The sequence below is a fragment of the Canis aureus genome, chromosome X, assembly GCF_053574225.1.
Source record: "Canis aureus isolate CA01 chromosome X, VMU_Caureus_v.1.0, whole genome shotgun sequence".
NCBI lineage: Eukaryota > Metazoa > Chordata > Mammalia > Carnivora > Canidae > Canis > Canis aureus.
The window spans coordinates 117166760-117186352 of NC_135649.1; the positions used below are offsets into that span (position 1 = coordinate 117166760).

Here is a 19593-nt window from a genome sequence, read left to right on the forward strand (position 1 = left end):
TAAATGTCACAAGTAGAAGAACTACAGCATAAACAGGAGACACTGTGACCCCTTCAAAAAACGAGGTGGCTGATGGGAAGGTTACTGTGCCTACCAGACAAGGCCCTGGGCGGAGAAAGGGAAGAAGGGCTAAATATTTCACTAGGCTCAGGTTTTTTTTTTTTTTTTGAGATTTATTTATCTATTTATGATAGAGAGAGAGAGAGAGGCAGAGACACAGGAGGAGGGAGAAGCAGGCTCCATGCCGGGAGCCCGACACGGGACTCAATCCCGGGACTCCAGGATCATGCCCTGGGCCAAAGGCAGACGCTAAACCGCTGCGCCACCCAGGGATCCCCTAGGCACAGGTTTTAAAGCAGTCCATTTCCGTCTTCTTTCCCTGTGAAACTAGCACCATATGCTTTTGGTTGCAACTAGTCTATCAACAAAAGTGATATTATAACAGCCCTCCAAAATGTATTTCGGAGATGTTTTGACAACAGATTTGTTTTAGTGATTTATATTAGGATAAATCTCATTGCCATTCGTCAAACTTAGAGATGAAATAAAACTGGCATTTAGTCTTTATGTATTGATGTTAAAAGAAAAAGTAACTATTTTTTTTTAAGATTTTAAAGTAATCTCTACACCCAAGATGGGGCTGGAACTCACAACCCCGAGATCAGGGGTCTCACTTTGCACCGCCTGAGCAAGCCAGGCACCATCCCCCCAAAATGAACTACTTTGAACACACCAAAGGGAAAGAAGAAATCATTAGGAGCAAAGCTTATCTTATTTTAATCTAGCCTCTCCTCTTCTCCCTCTTTTCTTTTCCCTTTTACCCCCTCTCTCTCCCTTCTTGCTTCAAATGTGAGAATGGTCGGGGTTTGTGGTGTAGGACGTAAGAAAGGAATTTTAAGCCGTTGCCTTTAGCCAGCTTTCTCAAAGTAAGTTATTCTAGATGTCCACGCACAGTGGGCCCATGGTCACAGAAGCTAAGGAAACACTCGAACAAAGTTATACAGGTATCTTTATACAGGGCGTCTCAGAGGTTTTATGATGGCAAATTGTCTTGGTCTCATGACATTCTTAATGGGAATCATCCCAAGGAAACACACTTTCGAAGCTGCCACATTTGGCAAAACTCGTGGGGCAGCTATTTGCACTCTTCAGAGGGCTCTTTACTTCTAGTCAGTCCAGGCACAGACACTGTTGATCATTGTGCCTAAAATAGGGATATAATTATAGCTAAAGAAGCCTATCGCTTTTCAAAGGCGATAGTTCCTAATATAGAGGGGTATTTCTTTTAGCCAGATTAAGTATATCACATTTCTAACTCTCAGAAAAGGGAAACTCTGGGTTTGATAGTACACATGCATATATAACATTTAACATTATATCAAGCTTTAACAATTATTTTTATGCTGTTTTCTGCAAATTTGATATCCCAAAGGCACCATGGGCTTTGGTGAACTTTGTAGGGCACTTAAATTTAACAATTGGAACTAGTGAAAGCCGGAAAGCAGAATACAATTAACAAGCAGAATATGAATATCTTTTGAAAATACAGGTAAGAAGTCACAGACCCAGGTAGCAGAGTCCTTGTCGAACCTTTTATTTATTCAGCAGATACCGATGAGAATTTTCTGTAGGCCAGGCACCGGTCCGCATGCCAGGGATAGAGCCCTCAACAGGAAAAGAGAAAGAAAATTATTGTCTTTGTGGAATTTATATCTTGAGGAGGGGAACATTGATGGGTGAACAATATAAAAATAAATGTATATGCTCTGTAGTCGTTAGAAGGTGGTCAGTGAGGAGCACCTGGGTGGCTCAGCGGGTGAAGCGTCTGCCTGCAGCTCAGGTCATGATCTCAGGGTCCTGGGATGGAGCCCCACATTGGGCTCCCTGCTCAGTGGGGACTCTGCTTCTCCTTCTGCCTCTGCCCCTCCTCCCTGCTCATCCCCCCCCCCAAATAAATACATAAATACGGTGGTCAGTGCAATGAAGAAAAATTTTAAAAGGAAGAAGTTTGGGGGAGGCTGCACTTTTATATAAGGAGGTCAGGGAAGGCCTCACAGGAAGGAGACAATGGAAAAGATCTGAAGGAAAGTGGGAGGGGGAGCAGGTGCTTGGGGAAAGTACCACTTGCTATTACTGTCTACTTATTACTGTTGTGTCTATCTGTTACTTTGGGCAGATTGTGTCTGTATCTTCATCTTAAAATAACAAATTGTACCAAAAATTGTGTTTATTCTGAGTGATCCAAGGAGGCGAGCTATATGAAACCTTTCCATCATCGGTAGCAGGCATCCCTATTACCATTACCACTACGATGTTGATCAGGACTCACCACCCCACTGGCAAACTGTCCTTTAGGATCTAGGGAAATTGGGCTAAAATTAGGATGTGCCTACAGAATCCAAAGTTCACATTCCCTGCAACAACCCATGGCCTCCAACCCAAACATCTGTCTCCCTGCCTCAGATGTTGTATAAGTTGAGAAGATTCTGGAGCGTTTTGAGGGGAAGCAGACAAAAAGAATCTTTGGGGACTGAGATTCCCCTCTGACGGCCCTCTCCCTCAGAGTCATTAGTCTCTTCCTTTCAGTGACAGGAGAAATGGTCCCAAGGTGAAGGGCAACAGTGGTTTGAGGCTCATCGGGGCCATGGTAGGAGAAAAGGTTGAGCTAGAAGGATTGCAGTGTCCTGGTATTCTCTTATTTTCTGCTTAGTGAGCCAAACTGGGCAAAATCAAATTAAGTGCTCTAATGGAGGGAATTCTGAAGACAGCAATCTCCATTAATTACTTACACACTAATTATTCACAGTCTGTCCTTCCTTCCTCCCTTCCCCTCCTTTTCCTATCATTCCCTTTCCTTCTTTCCTACCCTATGTGTTAAGCTCTGCCCTGGGCCCTCAGGATACATATATGAATAAGACCTTGTTAGCCTTGTGCTTTCCAGTCTCGAGGCAGAGGCAGCTCCCTAGGTAGTCATGGTCTGAAGGGAGTAGTACAACTAGAGAGAGACGTTCCCAGAGGTGGGGTGCTCAATATACCAAGAGGAAGAAGAGTGAAGTTGTTGGTAGGGAAGAAGAGCCAGGAGTTCCAGAGAAGACAGTATTATACCCAAGTCTGAAAGAGCAGGGTCCCCCAGAAGGAAGGAGGAACATAAGGTGGGGAGGGGGTGGTGACATTGTTCAAGGCTAAGCCAAGGTTTAAAGGTAAAAGTCAGTGCGGGATATAGTGTGTGTATGCGTGCGTACACATGCACACATAATGGAAGGAGATAAGAACAAACTCTGAACAATTTGGCGTCATCTCGAAAAAGAAGCACAAGTGGCAACGGTTTTCATGCTAGGGATAATGGGTATTTGAAAACCCTAGGCACTCCACAAATCATCCAGATCTTTTTATTTTTTTAAGATTTTATCTATTTATTCATGACAGACACACACACAGGCAGAGACACAGGCAGAGGGAGAAACAGGCTTCCTGCAGGGAGCCCGATGTGGGACTTGATCCCAGAACCCTGGGATCATGACCTGAGCTGAAGGCAGATGTTCAACCACTGAGCCATCCAGGCGTCCCCAGAGGCTTGGAATCTTAAAAGAATTTGCAGTACACTATGTGTAAAAATGGTCATCTATTGGGCAGCCCTGGTGGCGCAGCAGTTTAACACCGCCTTCAGCCCAGGGTGTGATCCTGGAGACCGGGGATCAAGTCCCACGTCGGGCTCCCTGCATGGAGCCTGCTTCTCCCTCTGCCTACGTCTCTGCCTCTGTGTGTGTGTGTGTGTGTGTGTGTGTGTGTGTGTGTGTGTTTCTCATGAATAAATAAATAAATAAATCTTTTTTTAAAAAAATGGTCATCTATCTCTACCAACAATCTAACGGAACTTTTTCATCCCAGTTTGTCATGTGTAAAAGAAAATGTTTAGCGTAATTTAAGGGAAAAAAATTGATCTTATATAGGCCAGAGTTAGTGAAAACTCAAAGGCAAAGTCAGAGAAACCACCTACTGTATTTTTTCCCCTTTATTCAGTTTCCTGTTGAAAAGTGTAAAGATAAAGACCACATGTTAGTAGACAAAGTCCAAATCTGTCTAAGTTTTGACAGATCTGAATGAAGATCTGAGTCTCTGAGGTTTTGACCTCATGATGCTACCAAACCTAACCAAAGTTTGGCTTGGGTTTCAGCTAGGCTAAATGGGGGACTGTGGGTGTGTTTCTCAGCATTTCAAAGACCTTTTGTCTTCATTTTGTACAAAAGAGCTTTATTGAGATATAATTTACATACCATAAAATTGACTCATTTTAGGTGTACGATTCAATAAGTTTAGGAAACTTACAGAGTTGTGCAACCCTCATCACAATGCAATTTTAGAACATTTCCATCACCCGTAAAGGTTGCATTCGGGGTGCCTGGGTGGCTCAGTCAATTGAGTGTCTGACTCTTGATTTCAGCTCAGGTCGTGATCTCAGAGTCATGGGATCAAGCCCCATGTCAGGCTCCATGCCGTGTGTGGAGCCTGCTTGGGATTCTCTCTCTCCTTCTCCCTCTGCCCCTCCCTCCTCTTTCTTTTTCGCTTGAAACAAAAACAATTGTTAATATTCCATTTGCCCGGGGTGCTTGGCTGGCTCAGTTGGTTGAGCATCCAGCTCTTGATTTTGGCTCAGGTCATGATCTCAAGGTTGTGAGATTCAGCCCCAAGTTGGGCTACACACTGGGCATAAAGCCTACTTAAGATTCTCTCCTTCTTCCTCTGCCCCCCCCAAAAAAAACCTTAAAAAAAAAGTACACATTTGCCCACCGGCAGTCACTCCCTGTTCCCACCGTCAGCCCCTGGCAACCGCTAATCTACTTTCTGTTTCCCTCGATTTGCCTTTTGTGGACATTTCCTATCAATGGAATCGGACAATATGTGGTCCTTTGTAGCTGGCTTTGTTGACGTAAAAAAATGTTTTCAACATTCGTCATGTTGTATGTATCAGTAGTGTGTTCCTTTTTATTACTGAATAATATTCCATTGCATAGCTAGACCACATTTTATTTATCTATTTACAAGTTGATGGACATTTAGGTTGTTTCCACATTTTGGTCTTCCTAATTTTTAAGATGAGAAACCTGTATTGAAAGAGAGCATTCAGAGCACCCCTAAAATTCTTAGGCCACATCTTATTTTATTTTGTGAATTGTCCATCACCTCTATTTTGTGTTGCAAAAAGGATGTATTAAACATTGCCTCTTGTGGCTAAAAAACTGACTCTAGATATGATGAACTTAGGACTATGTCCTTATGTTTTGCTGTTACTTAGTGAGCCTGTATAGCAGTAGCTAAATATCACATTTAATTGTGTGGACATTGCAAACTGTACCATTTCAGCAAGGAATAGTGATAATACTTAACGGCTAAAAGTGCTGACGATGTGATTTTTGGTTACTTTTTCTTCTCATATCCCGGTATACTTTGAGCTTCCTCCAGGAATCCTGCTGTAGTGAGAAGTTTCCAACTAAAATATATTTCTACTACTAAGTTTTTTGTTGTTCGTCGTATTAGTCAGCTTGGGCTGCCATAACAAAATACCACAGACTGTGTGAGAAATTTACTTTCTCACAGTTCTGGAAGCAAAGAAGTCCAAGATAGAGATCAAAGTCCCAGCCAATTTGGTTTCTGGTGATGGCAGTCTTCCTGACTTACAGACTTCTACTTTCTCAGTGTGGCCTTACAAGGCTTTTCTTCAGTGCATGCAGATGCAGAGGGAGAGAGCTTTCTGGTGTCTAAGGACACTAACCCTTTTGGGTCAGCCCCCTCCCTACCCTATGACCTCATTCAACCCTAATGACTTTCATAAAGGCCCTATCTCTAAATACAGTCACTTTAGGGATTAGGGCTTCAATATATGAAATGAATTTGGGGGAGATGAAAATGTTCAGTCCCTAATATCCATTAATTGCAGAGAAGAGTAAACTGTCCATTAGGGGTCCCAGGCTGGTTCAGTCGGTAGAGCATGTGACCCTTGATCTTGGGGTCATGAGTGTGAGTCCCATGGTGGGGGTAGAGTTTACTTAAAAAAAAAAAACTACTAGAAAAATAAACCGCCCAGTAGAATTTTTGATCACTAGCAATGAACTTTTCTGGTGGTTGAATGAATATTGGGAAAGAATTTGTATTGGTGCAAACTTGAGTTTGCCTTCGAAAAAACACTGGTATTTATTCAGCTTAGTCATGGACTCTGAAAACCGTGTACACTTAAAGACAAATAAGCAAGATAACTAAAATAATTCTTAGTGTATATATGATTTAAATCATTTCAACGAACTTTTCATATGGTTCTTCTTCACTTGAAATAATAAAACTATGCATTGAACACAGTTTGAAGAAGATGGATCTTTCTGAACAGATTCTCCACAATTTTTGGAGACATACCATAATAAACATTCTTTTCACAAAAACAATTTCAACTTAGGATTCTTGACAGCTTCATTTTCAGGCAGTCAGCTAGGATGAAAATTGAGCTGCCCAAAGAGAGTTGGCAAAATAGTTTACTTGCTGTAATTAAAAAAGGGGAAATTTCTAAACCACAGTCGTCTTCAATGCTAATGTGAACAACCGAATGTTATTTCCAGTGGATTTTTTATTTCCTCATTCTTGGCAAGTTGGTACAGCTTTGTGCAGTTGGGAATCAGAAAGTTTTTCCCTGAGATAGAAATGCTCTTTGTGTTAAACACACAGTGGTATAATTATCCTACACTTTCACCGCACACACTCAGTGCCGAAACCCAAGTTCAATAATTGCAAATTTGAACACTTAGCTTTACACCTTTAAAAAAATCATAGCAACTATGTACTTCTGGCAGAATATTTCATGTGGTCAATGTTATTTACTTATACAATTGGAAAATGACTTGATTGCAACCATGTTGAAAATCTTTGCAAGGGTACGAACTTTTCTTACATTGGATTTTTCTTTATGGGAATAGGTAACTCCAATTTGTGATTTTATTTGGTTCTGCTCAATGACACAATCCAGCCTAGGAGACATGCTAGACAGACCTTGATACAGAAAATAACAAATGCAAGGATTTAGATTACAGATCCTTGCAGATGAACTGCTGTAGTGAACAATCAGTGTCCATTGGACTACAGCGCTCAAGTTAGTCCATCACTTGGGTATTGGGCACACGAATAAGTAAGTCACTGATAACTTCCAGATGTTTTACTTTTTCAGCTGCTGCAGCATCTCTTCCACTTTCCCCTTCTTCTTCTTTAAATGGAACAGTTTAAATTCTGAACTCCCCAAAGAAACTTTTCCAAGTGCTTCGCTTCTAATGTACCAATCGTGAAATGGCACCATTGTGTGCTTGGGAAGAGACAATGGGGGCTGCAGGGGATGCTGGGAAACTGGGGGAGGCCAGCTCCCTATTCTGTCCACCTAAGCATGCTAAAGGGGTGTTTGGGCAGACTTGGGCCACTGCCTATTGTGTGTATGTCAACGTCTTATGCGAAGACGAAGATGCCTTTTGAATGGCTTCACCGTTTTTGCCCGTCTCCATGGGTCCTATTTACCAGCCTTGAGATGCAGATGGAAGTAAAATCCTAACTCTGTTCTGGCTGAGATGGAAGGACTAAGGAGGGATAACACTTCAGCACTAATGGGATTCACACTTTGTTAGAAAGTAGCCTTGTTGCTCTAACCTTTGCTTGCATCAACAGCGGCCGCTTTAGAGTGAGTATTTGCTTTTCTTCTTGCCTGCGAGGTTATATTCATTTCTTTTTCCAGCTTAATGGTCTGCCTGTTCTGGATTTTACGTGTTTTTTTTTTTTAAAGGAGTTTCCAGCACTGCATTCTCAATGGTTTGTGTTCAGGCTTGCAAGCCACCCTCTAGTTGTCTAAAGAAATGATTTTTGGTCTTCGGAATTTCAAAGCAGTTTGTTTGTAGATGGCATTAGAAAAAAATAATGCTAAAGTCTACAAATTCCTTTTTCCCACTGGTGATGGAAAAGAACATTACCTTTGCATATGTAGACTTCACATTATCACAGAGTAACAGTGACCTGGGTTGGTTTTTTTTTTCCTAATCATTTAGTCAAAAATATTGATTCTTCTTTAATTCTATCCATCCAAGGCAAATCCGGTTCTTTCCTTATGAGAGCTCAAAGCTGCCTCCCTTAATCCGTTATTTGAAATCCCACTTTCCTAAATGTAAGAAACTTTCAAAAAATTTCTCTTTACCCCCATTTCCTATACTCAGACCCTCTTCCTATTCCACAGTCCATGAGATATAAAATATGTATAAGGAAAATTATAACAGTTATCGCTACATTATAGATAAACCTACCTTTCAACTGCATTACAGTAAAACTTGATTAAAGTACCGAGCTAGGCACTTGACCTAATCTACATGCAAGTGTCTCTCTATAAACTGCATGATGTTAGGTGAAAAGATCCTGGCAATTCTTTAATGTATTCAAAGAGTGTATTTGTGATTGCTGGAATTACAGACTCTGTAGTGTCCAGAAATTCATTTTGCCTCTCAAAGACTGAGTGCAGCACTGCCAAGAAGTAGAACGTAATTCTTCAGGAGGAAGGGGCAAGGTAACTGCTCTAGGGAAAGACCAGCCGCACCTATCAAAACAGGGCTACAGAAAACTAATGATGGGTCCAGTGTGAGTCTCCAAGTTTAAGTCATGAAGGCAAAGCTCCAAACTTCAGCCTTCAGGTTGCAACAGAGCTGCTGCTCAAAAGGGCAACTCTTTGTAGTGGGCTAGGGGGAGGGCTGCCCAGGGTTTTCATCATTTAGTGATGGTTAGAACTGGTGAGGCCAGCCGGTGGAATAAAAGCGTTGGTAAAGTTGTTTCTAGACAGGAGATAGCAGTCCTGCCTGTTTGCACAATAGCAGCATGACGTGTCCATCTGGTCTGTTTTATGTCGACACGGGAGGCCTCATCCAGGTACCAACAAGGAGTCCATCACTCTACCCTCTTAGGTTCAATGCCTGGGACCCTGCAAACTAAATTGACAAAAGACAGATTAACAGAAGAAAAAAGTTTATTGAATATGCACTTTGTGGGGAGGGGCCTCATAGAAATGAAGTGAAAACCCCAAAGAGGTTATCAGACCTGGAGGCTTAATACACTTATTTTAGCAAAAGGCTATAAATTGGGGCCACCAAGGTGGTTCAGTCTGTTGAGTGTCCTATTCATTTTGGCTCATGTCATGATCTCTAGGTCCTGGAATGGAGCCCCAAGAAGGGCTCCCAGCTCAGTGGGGAGTCTGCCTCTATCTTTCTCCCTCGCCCTCTGCCCCTCCCCACTCTGTGTGCGTGCACTCTCTCTCTCTCTCTAAAATAAATAAAATCCTTTTTTTAAGATTTTATTTATTCATGAGAGACAGAAAAAGAGAGAGAGAGAGAGGCGGAGACACAGGCAGAGGGAGAAGCAGGTTCCATGCAGGGAACCTGATATGGGATTTGATCCCGGGACTCCAGGATCACGCCCTGGGCTGAAGGCAGGCGCTAAACCGCTGAGCCACCCAGAGATCCCCTAAAATCCTTTTTTTAAAAAAGGCTGTAAATTTGTGGAGAAGTGACAAGACAACAGAAAAGGGTTTCAGACTTCTAGGGGCAGTAAATGGTGAGAAGGCAAATATATGGGGGAACCTGATGGAGGATGAGGATTATTTCTGTAAGACTTGTCTATGCAGATTTTAATCAGTACTGCCCCCGCCCCCGTGATAACAGTTGTCTTATCCTTCTGATACTGGAAAGTGGAGGGGGGAACCCGGCCTACAGGAAATGTCTGCCCTGCCCTTAGACAGACAGAGGAGAGCAGAGAGCTTTTTCTGTGTCTGCTATTTCTCAATGGCTTCAGCTCAAAATAATCTTTACGCCAAAGTGGCATATTTTGGGACAGCACCTTCTGATCCCCTTTAATGGGTTATGTGGCAGCATAAAGTGGAAAGTGGGGTCACTGAGAATGTTGACCCCCTCACTGTTGAATGGCACCCCAATACCCTTCCTGAATCCCTTTTAGTTCAACATCCAGCATAGCGAACTCCTTCCTATAAGGGCAGTGTATTGTACTATTAACTGTATGCTCTGCCCAGAATTGTGCACTTGTCAAGACGTAAGCTGTGCATTTCAATGAGATCCGTTTGTGAAAAACTAAGATGGACCATTCCTTACGTTTTCTTTCATTCGAGGTTGAACACAGATCGGTGTTATGAGACCATTTCAGTTCTCTGTTTCTTTTGGATGATGGCAGAGGGTCAGGGCAGGACCCAGCACAGCAGAAGGCCAACACATGACTGGAGCCTCCCCAGTCAATGGTCTTCCAAACAGGCTTGGACCTCAGCCTGCCTGAGAGGGTCATGGCTCCGTGGAAAATGTGTTCTCTCCACCACTGTCCAACTTGTTGGAAAGATTTTAGAAAGACACATATCAAAGGTATGCATCATAGCACTCAGGAGTAAGACACAACTGGGAAAACCCATGTCGAGACTTTGAAGTCTGTGTTTCTATAAATGCTCTATTTTAAGGGATTCCATCAGTGCTCCTCAAGAGGAGGAGGAAGGCACTTCTGGCTTCCAGGGGACATGTAGCAAAGGCTGGAGAAGTTTTTGGCAATTACGGCTGGGATGTGGGTGCTGCTACTGGCATGTGATGAATGGAGTCCAAGGATGCCGCTGAACATTTTATAATGGCCGAGACAAGCCCCCACAAGAGAGAATGATCCAGCCCCAAAGGTCAGTGGTGCCGCGATGGAGAAAATCTGCTTTCCATCACCGCGCATCGCAGGTCAGCGTGCACCCACCCCCTGCCTCCCAGCCGCCGCTCCGAAAACAAACGGCCACCGCAGGACACCGCAGACACGGTGCCAGGCCTTCAGAAAGAGGCCAAAACCTGCAATCAATTCATGAGCATTTTCTGTGTTTTTAAACAAATGCACTGAATCGTCAGTAAAGATACTTGAGCTTTTCTGTTTTTTATGAGACTTCAAGTGGACTTTTTTAATGGAAAAAAAAGTCGTCGATGATGAGTGGACACAGGCAGTCCTGTATCAATCATCTCCCTCGGTTTCCTTATTTTGAAAGCTCCCGCTAAAGAGAGACAGCGCTCATCCCCCAGTTCCCTGCTCCCAGCTTCTCTTGGTTTCTCTTAGGGTTTCTTCTAGGTTTTGTTTGGACTCGTGATTTGAGTTCAGGGAATGTCCCCTGAGGCAGTCTGGGATCCAGTCCTTTGAATGTTGATCCTTGGAAGGATCAGTACAGAGCCATTAAGAGCTGGCAGTGGGGTCCCTTTGTAGAAGAAAGTCCGCATTTTCTCCCCGCCGAGAGAGCCCCGTTAATCCATTGTTTCTATTTCTTGGAGGAAGTACCAGATTTTTGTAACTGAAAAGCCAAACCACCTGGTAGATGCCTGAAGGAGATGGAGTCTCCCACCTCGCGATTCTTTTACAAATGGATAAGTGCTACTGGGGACCCGAGGGGGTCCCCGGCACCCAGTGTTTTTTGAAATGGACGGAGGTGCAGCAAACAAACAAAAAAGCAAAGGTAGATGAGAATTGTTCTAATAATTACTTTTCCAAAAACAGTTAAAAAAAAAAAAACCACTGGGATTGATTATGGACAGAGCTCAGCCTTCTGTTTGTTCCAGGCAACGCCGTCATCAGCAGGAATGTACTCAAGTCAGACTGTTGCTAGCCGCCGCTCCGAGCCCGTGCGATTTGGGGGTACATCGTCCTACAAACGAGCCTTAGCCTTGCTCGCCAGGCCCTCCCTGGCGTAATTAAGATTTTTCAGGTAGCAAAATTTTTTAATTTTGATGGGCCTCTATCAGTGACTTCAAAAATAAATAAATAAAACTGATTAGAATTATATCTTCTCTTTAACCCCCAAAGCCAAGTTATCCATCATTTCCACGTATAATCAATACTTTTAAAATTGCTAGTGAGATATTTTGCACTCTTTTCGCCCACGAAGCTTTTGAACCCTGGTGTGTGTTTCTCCGCCTGCAGCCCACCTCGGTCAGCCTGGCTCCATTTCAAGTGAGCAGGAGCTTTCGTGATGGACAGCGCCACCCAGCCTCGGCCCATTTCTCTGTTTGGTCACCCTCCCTCACGCCACAGCATGCCAGCCTCCGGGAGCCTTCAGCTCTGTCACCCCAAGTGGTAGCCTCTCTTAGTTTTGCTCTCCACCATCTCTCCCACCCTTCCTGGTTGATTCCTGTGTATCCTCCAGAAGCTGGTTCTTTTTTGGGGGTGGGGGGACCGTTGGGAAGGAGAAGCCTTTCCTCTGCCCCCTTGGGCATAGGGACTGGGGGTCTGCACAATATTAGCAAGAGAACAGGCAGCCTGTGTTGACCAGGGTGGGGCCCAGACACATGGCAGGGCTTGGTGACCAGTGACTCACAGAGGTGGTTAGAATTTGGGGTTTGCATACCTAACTTAGGGGGAACGGAGTGGGGAGAAAAGAATTCTTTGGGAGAGTTTATTTAGGAAAGCCAGATGGGCTTTTAGGAGAACAAATGAGAGCGGAAAGACATTTAAGGTACTGCTTGCTTCTGCGGGTACCAGTCGTCTTTCATTCTTCTCCATGATCAGGAAACTCACCCGGAAAGGGGATTTCTGGTAGATTTACTCTTGGTCTCTCTCCTAGGAGCAGAAGCCATTCTGAAAAGAATTTATGGCAGTCCTCATAGCCCAGAAGTTTCTGCTTTTAGTCAGATAAGGAAAGCTCTGAGAAGACTTCCCTTCCGCATCTGTTGAATCTCAAATGTCTTCAGCTGAAAATAACCTTTGCACTGGGGCGCCTGGGTGGCTCAGTTGGTTGGGCATCCGGCTCTTGGTTTCAGGTCAGGTCCAGATCTCAGGGTCCTGGGATAGAGCCCCTGTGTCAAGCCCCGCATCCGGCTCCACACTCAGTGTGAAGTCTGCTTCTCTTTCTCCCTCTGCTCCTTCCCTTGCTCTCTCTCTCTCAAATAAGTAAATAAATAAAACCTTTAAAAAATAATAAGCATAATCTTTTCACCAATTCTGGAGTTCCAAGTGGGTGCTCACAAAAACTTAGAAGTTAGAGTTTGCTACTTCACTGTAATGCTACTTATGCCTCCTGTTCCATAGTTCTCGCTCACATTATTATTCCCTCAAGTTGAGGTTTTTTTCTTCCCAAATAGACTATAACCTCTGGAAAGCAGGAGCAGCACTGCATTTCCTAGATGTTAAAGTGAACTCATCACCTAGGACAGTGGGCTGGCACATAACAGTTATTTGATAAGTATCAACTAAATATAAATACTCTTGGAGGAGAGGAAAAATAATTTTTTTCTTCTACCTTTCTATGTTCCTTAGTGGCTAGGGCATCTGTAACAAAAGATTAACAAGAGAAAGCATATATTTAATACACATTTTACCTGACACAAGAGACTTCATAAAGAAATGAAGACCCAAAGGAATAGTTAAACCTGAGTGGTTTTAATGCTAGATTTGATAAACAGCTACACGTACTGCTCAGCAATAAAAACCAATGGAGTGACAATCCATGTTACTACATGGACGAGGCTCAAAAACAGTTTATTTGGTGAAAGAAGCCACACACACACACACACACACACACACACGACCATGTATTATATGATTCTATTGATACCGAGTGTCCAGAAAAGACAAATGTATAGAAACAAGAAGGAGTGGCCAGGGCCTGAGGATAGGAACTGGAATAAACTGTAAACAAGTGCAGGAGTCTTGTTTGGATGATGGAAATGTTTTAAAACTGACTTTTGGTAATGGTTGCAGACCTTGGTAAATTTACTGAAAGTCATTTAAAATGGGTAAATTTTATGATGTGTAAATTGTATCTCAATAAAATTGTTAAAGATAAAAATAATGACACTTTTAAAAAGACACAATGTAAAAATGTATACATATTCAGTGTAAACTCAAGTAATTGAATGTTGTCTCTATCCATCTACCTGTTGGCCTGCCTACTTACCAACCTACCTATCAATAGGGGTATCAGACTGTTAATAGTGGTTAATACTTGGTTTTTGAATTATAGGTGGTTATTTTCTTAGTTTTTTTTAATATCCGATTTTTTTTAATGCTTCAAGTTTTTATTTAAATTCTAGTTAGTGAACATACTATCTAAATTTTCTACAGTGAACAGTCATTACTTAAAGCAACTAACTCACAAACTGCGGGTGGGGGGGAAGCTTTTTAGAAAGATGAAGGGCATTTACTCTTTTGCAGAGAATGTTGTGGCCTTCCAGGAAGGCTGGACCTTGATGCACAACATTCCTACAGCGCATGTCCCATCATAGAGTACCTGCTCAGGGAAGATCAAATTTACAATTGAATGACTGACTCTGCATTAATAAAGTGTACGTGTCTGTGTGCGTGTGATGCAAGTAAACAATGATCCAATCCCCCAGAAGAGGACGGCAGACCCTAGTTTCCAGAAAGAAGAATTGTGTTTATTCAGGATGTTAATGATTTTGTCATTAAGTGTTGACAGTGGAACTCTTTTCCTAGAGAATCAGGGCTGAGTTCATCCATGTATTCTTTTAGAGTAGTGACCTTTCAAGGGTTGGAGTGAGGGCTCTAGCAGGAAGTAGTAGAGATTTCAGTTGGGGTCAAGTAAAGGGAAATGACTACTGCTGAATACAAGCATGACAAAGTTTACTAAAAGCTGGTTACTCTTAAACCAGTTTATCAGTTTGGTTAAACCATATTCTCAGGACACCTGGGTGGCTCAGCCGTTGAGTATTTGCATTCAGCTCAGGGCGTGATCCCGGGGTTTGGGGATGAGTCCCTGCATCGGGCTCCCTGCAGGGAGCCTGCTTCTCTCTCTGCCTGTGTCTCTGCCTCTCTCTGTGTCTCTCATGAGTAAATAAATAATCTTAAAAAAACCAATACTCTCCTCCTGGTGTCACACCAATGACTCTCATTATATTAGGACTGTTTGTTTATTCCAGCTTCATCCAATGCCTGACTCCCTGACCGTTGCTCTCTTACTACAAGAACTTCTATGTTCACATTGGCCCCACTACTAACATCTTGGTTTAACAGTGCTTTCAAAGTATTTGTTATATGAGAGGTTGGCAGTTTTCCTTCCAAAAATAATTTGTATTTCACATATTTTTAAGAATATGAATGTTTGGGAAAAAGGGAGTGACTGTGTAACATAATGCATTACATGCACATCACAATTTTGCTTTTCTGATATACTGGTTCCCATTGAACTATATCCTACTATTTCAGTGGTTAAAAAGGGAATTTATTAGGGGTGCCTTGGTGGCTCAGTCGGTTAAGCATCTGACTTCAGCTGGGGTCATGATCTCCGGGTCCTAGGACCAAGTCCCATGTTAGGCTCCTTGCTCAGGAGGGAGTCTGCTGCTTCTCCCTCTCCCTCTGTCCTTCATCCCCTGATCATTCTCTCTCTCTCTCTCTCTCTCTGTCAAACAAATAAATAAAATCTTTTAAAAATAAAATAAAATATTAATTTATTATTACATTCATCCAGGACTAATTTGGAGACAAATTACATTTATTTTAATGAGATATCTTATTTTTATTATTTATTTACTTATTTTTATTGGAGTTCAATTTGCCAACATATAGCATATCACCCAGTGCTCATCCCGTCAAGTGCCCCCCTCAGTAAGATATCTTATTTTTAAGAAATAGTTGTATGCTCTTTTGTTATCATAAACTAAAAAGAAAATTCTTATTTTTAAAAAGATTTTATTTATTTATTCATGAGAGACACACACAGAGAGAGAGAGAGAGAGGCAGAGACATAGCCAGAGGGAGAAGCAAGCTCCATGCAGGGAGCCCGATGTAGGACTCAATCCCAGGGCCCCAGGATCACGCCCTGGGTCAAAGGCAGGCGCTAAACCACTGAGCCACCCAGGGATCTCAGAAAATTCTTATTTTTATATCCCTTAAATACTTTACATCAATTAAATGCTTACAGATAGCTAAACAATAAATTATTCTAACAAGCAGAAAAAGGAACAAGTGTTTTGCCAACGAGCATTCTAATTAGCTTTCAATTATCTAAAAAAAAAAAATAGGTCAACCTTTGTGACAACTCAGATTATTGCCCTCTGAGGTTCATTTTGATATACCTTCTAATTTTCTATGAGCATTCGTTATAAGAATATTATAAACGCACTATCTTTAAAAAGTTGAAATACAATCCCATCACAGAAATATAACCAATGTTCACGTTTTGGTAGTTTCCCTTAGACTATCTTCAATACAGACACAAACATAAAGCATAATTCATTTCTATCCAAAGACTTACTCAACAAATGTTTATTGAGTGTCTATTATGTGCCAGTGTTATTTCTACTGGATGGCATCATATTTGCCATCATATTTCTGTCAACTCAGCATTCACTGTCATTTGAATGTCCTTTCATGTCAATAAATCTGGATCTGCTATATCCTTCCATTGGCTGCATAATTAAGAAAGATTATACTTTCTGAACTAGTGACAGCAACCTTTTTATTCACTGCCCCCTTCTGAACCTTGTGCCCCACCAGGAGGTAGAATCTATGTCCCCTTACCTCGAACCTGGGTGAAGGTCTATGACTGCCTCAATCCATCAGAAGTGATGCCATATGCCTTCCAAGAGGGATCCTAAAAGGTGATATGGCTTCTGCCTCGCCTGCTCTTGGGACGCTCACCCTGGGAAGCCAGCCACCACATTATGAGGAAGCCCATCCCACACAGGAAAGGTTGTGCATAGGAGTTCTAGCCAACAGCCCCAGCTAAGGTCTCAGGCAACAGCCAGCATCAACTGCCAACCATGTGGTAAGTGAGTGCTCAGATGATTCCAGCCTCTAAGCCACAGTAGCTGATGCCAAATAGAACAGAGGTGGCTGTCCCCACCAAGCCCTTCCAAAATCACAGATTGTGAGAAAAATGCACACGGCTTAAGTCAGTAAATTTCCAGGTGGTTTGTGGCACAGCAGTGGATACCAGGAATAGCAGTGTTTCTCTGAATGACCATGTTGCAACTTCTGTAGCTGATTCCTGACTATTAGACCTTTCAGTTGTGAGTAGTGTTTTGATGTTGTTGTTGTTGCTTTCCTAATATAAATATCCTTTGTGTATATGTGTGTATACAGGATGATAGGCATAGCGTGATTTTTTTTCATAGCGTGATTTCTTCAGTATTATTTCCCCAAAGTAGAAATGTGGGTCAAATGATCTGCTTATTTTAAGGGATTTTTTTTTAAGATTGCATTTATTAAAAAAAAAGATTGCATTTATTTAATAATGAGAGACACAGAGAGAGAGGCAGAGACACAGGCAGAGGGAGAAGCAGGCTTCCTGCTGGGAGCATGATGCGGGACTCGATCCCAGGACTCTGGAATCAGGACCTGAGCCAAAGGCAGACAGTCAACCGCTGAGCCACCCAGATGCCCCTAAGGGATTTTTTTAAAGATTTATTCATTTATTTGAGAGAGACAGCATGACCAGGAGGGGCAGAGGGAGAGGGAGAGAGAAAGTCAAGCCGACTCTGTGCTGAGCGTGGTGCCCAACATGGAGCTCGATCTCACAGCCCTGAGATCATGACCTGAGCCAAAACCAAGAGTCCAACACCTAACCAACTGTGCCATCCGGGCGCCCCTGAGAGATTCTGATGCAGGTTTGGGGCATTTCACTTTAATGTAGCTTTAGAGGCTCAGATATCTATGATTTAGAAACAAACTTTAAATACTGTGGCAAAAAATATATATATATAAATAAATAAATACTGTGGCAAAATCAGTCACTAGAAATGTGATAACTAAAAAGGAAAGATCATTGAGTATAGGAAAAACCACTGATATTTCTATCAAAAAGAAGTTCTGGCTTTTAACTTAAAGCTAATACATTCAAATATTTAAATTAAGAAGAAAAAATGATTATGCAAACATGAATTTTGAGGGTGAGAGTCTCTTACTCAAGTCTGATTATGTGTTTGTCGCATATAATCCCCAGATGGATCCCAGACCCACTTAGTCACTTAATATACCACACTTCATAGTAAGATAACCTTTATTAGATGAATTTCAATTGCAAGAACAGAAAGATATCTTCAAGTATAGAAATTTCTAGGGCTTTCTGAACACCAGATAATTCTACTGCAGTGTGAAATCCTTGAGTAGGGTTTTACCTCTGAGTCAGTGTTGTCAGATGACTCGCCACAATGACTTGACTGGTTATAGAGAACAGATGGGAGCTGAGAGTTACCATGTGACCGGAGCTGGTATAATTATAACCTAAAAATGTTAAGTGCAGAAGAGTTTAAAGGCAGTGCTTTAAAATTAAGTTCTGCAAATTTTTAGTTTCGGGGCTATTCTAATATTAATTGTTCTTACTAAGTACATATGTGTGTGCATTGCTTGTCACCTTCCAATATTAATAATAATAATAGGTTGGTCTTTTGGTTTAGAATTTGCCAAGTGTTTCCGTATTTGTTCTCCTTGCTTTATTTAATCTTCATAACAAAGCCAAGGAGTTATCACTCTGTAGATGATGAAAGCAAGTCCAGGGAAGTTAAATAATCAGACGGGACGACCAGGATTTGGACACAAATACTCTGATCTCAAGTTACCATCTTTTAAAGTAGAAACCAGGGGCATCTACCCCATCTTCTTAAGACTATCTCTTGCATTATGCTAAAACTCACCACGAAAAGTAGGGGTCAGCAACTTTTTTCTGTAAAGGGCCAGGTAGTAAACATTTTTGGCTCTGTAGGCCCTGCAGTTCACCACTCAGTACAATAACTCAGCGGTGCCACTGTATCTGGAAAGCAGCCATGGATAATATGCAATGAATGGGCATGGCTGTTCCTCATAAAACTTTATTTACAAAAACAAGCAGAGGATCCTTGTGGTCATCAGGGCCTTGGTTTGCTGACCCCTGACATGAAAGAATGAGTAAACACAGAGGAGTCTCATGTCCACTTCTTCCCTTTCCACTCTAGTCACTCTCTCTCCCTAAAAGAAACTATTTTTATTAGATTCTCGTTTACTCTTCCAGACGTCCTTTTTTTTTTTTTTGCAAGTACCGGCACATGTGTATATAGACTTCCTGCTGCACTTTCCTCATTGCTCTCAGCCCATGCCCTCCTCCACACTCTGTTTTGATTACCTGCACATTCATCCAGATGAGTGCTTAGAGACTGGACATTCCTTTCTGCAGGTGCACAGTACTTTAATTAATCAGTCTACTGCTGGGCATTTGTGTAGTTTCCATGATTTTGCTCGAATGTGTGACATTTTGTGCTTGTACTGATGAATCTGTGGAACAGATGCCTAAAAGTGGTATTGCTGGATGGAAGGGTATATATATCTGTCAATTTACTATTTATTGCCAAATTCCCTCCGTATTTGTGACAGTATTTTGTACTCCCACCAGCAACCTATGAGAGTACCTATTTCCTCAGAGCTTCACCATTGGTGTATGGGGCCAATCTTTGGATTTAGGCTACTCCATCAGGAAAGAAATATATCTTGGTATAGTTTTTAATCTGTATTTTTATTTTACTGCAAGTAAGAAAGAACATCTTTCCATACATTTCTGGGCCAATTATACGTCTCCTGTGTTTCATAATCACT

General features: G+C 42.1%; 1 protein-coding gene and 1 long non-coding RNA gene across 3 annotated transcripts in view; one reads left to right on the forward strand and one right to left on the reverse strand.

Annotated features, from left to right (window-relative positions):
* MID1 (midline 1) overlaps nucleotides 1–19593 on the forward strand; it is a 346318-nt gene that overhangs the window by 115813 nt on the left and 210912 nt on the right. The window lies entirely within an intron of this gene.
* LOC144309016 (uncharacterized) overlaps nucleotides 1–19593 on the reverse strand; it is a 71704-nt gene that overhangs the window by 17331 nt on the left and 34780 nt on the right. The window contains exon 2 of one of the 2 annotated variants that reach the window (XR_013375158.1): nucleotides 1591–1665. This is a non-coding gene — a long non-coding RNA (uncharacterized LOC144309016). Of the gene's footprint in view, nucleotides 1–1565; nucleotides 1666–19593 lie in introns of both variants that reach the window. The other variant, XR_013375159.1, reaches the window with a different exon arrangement.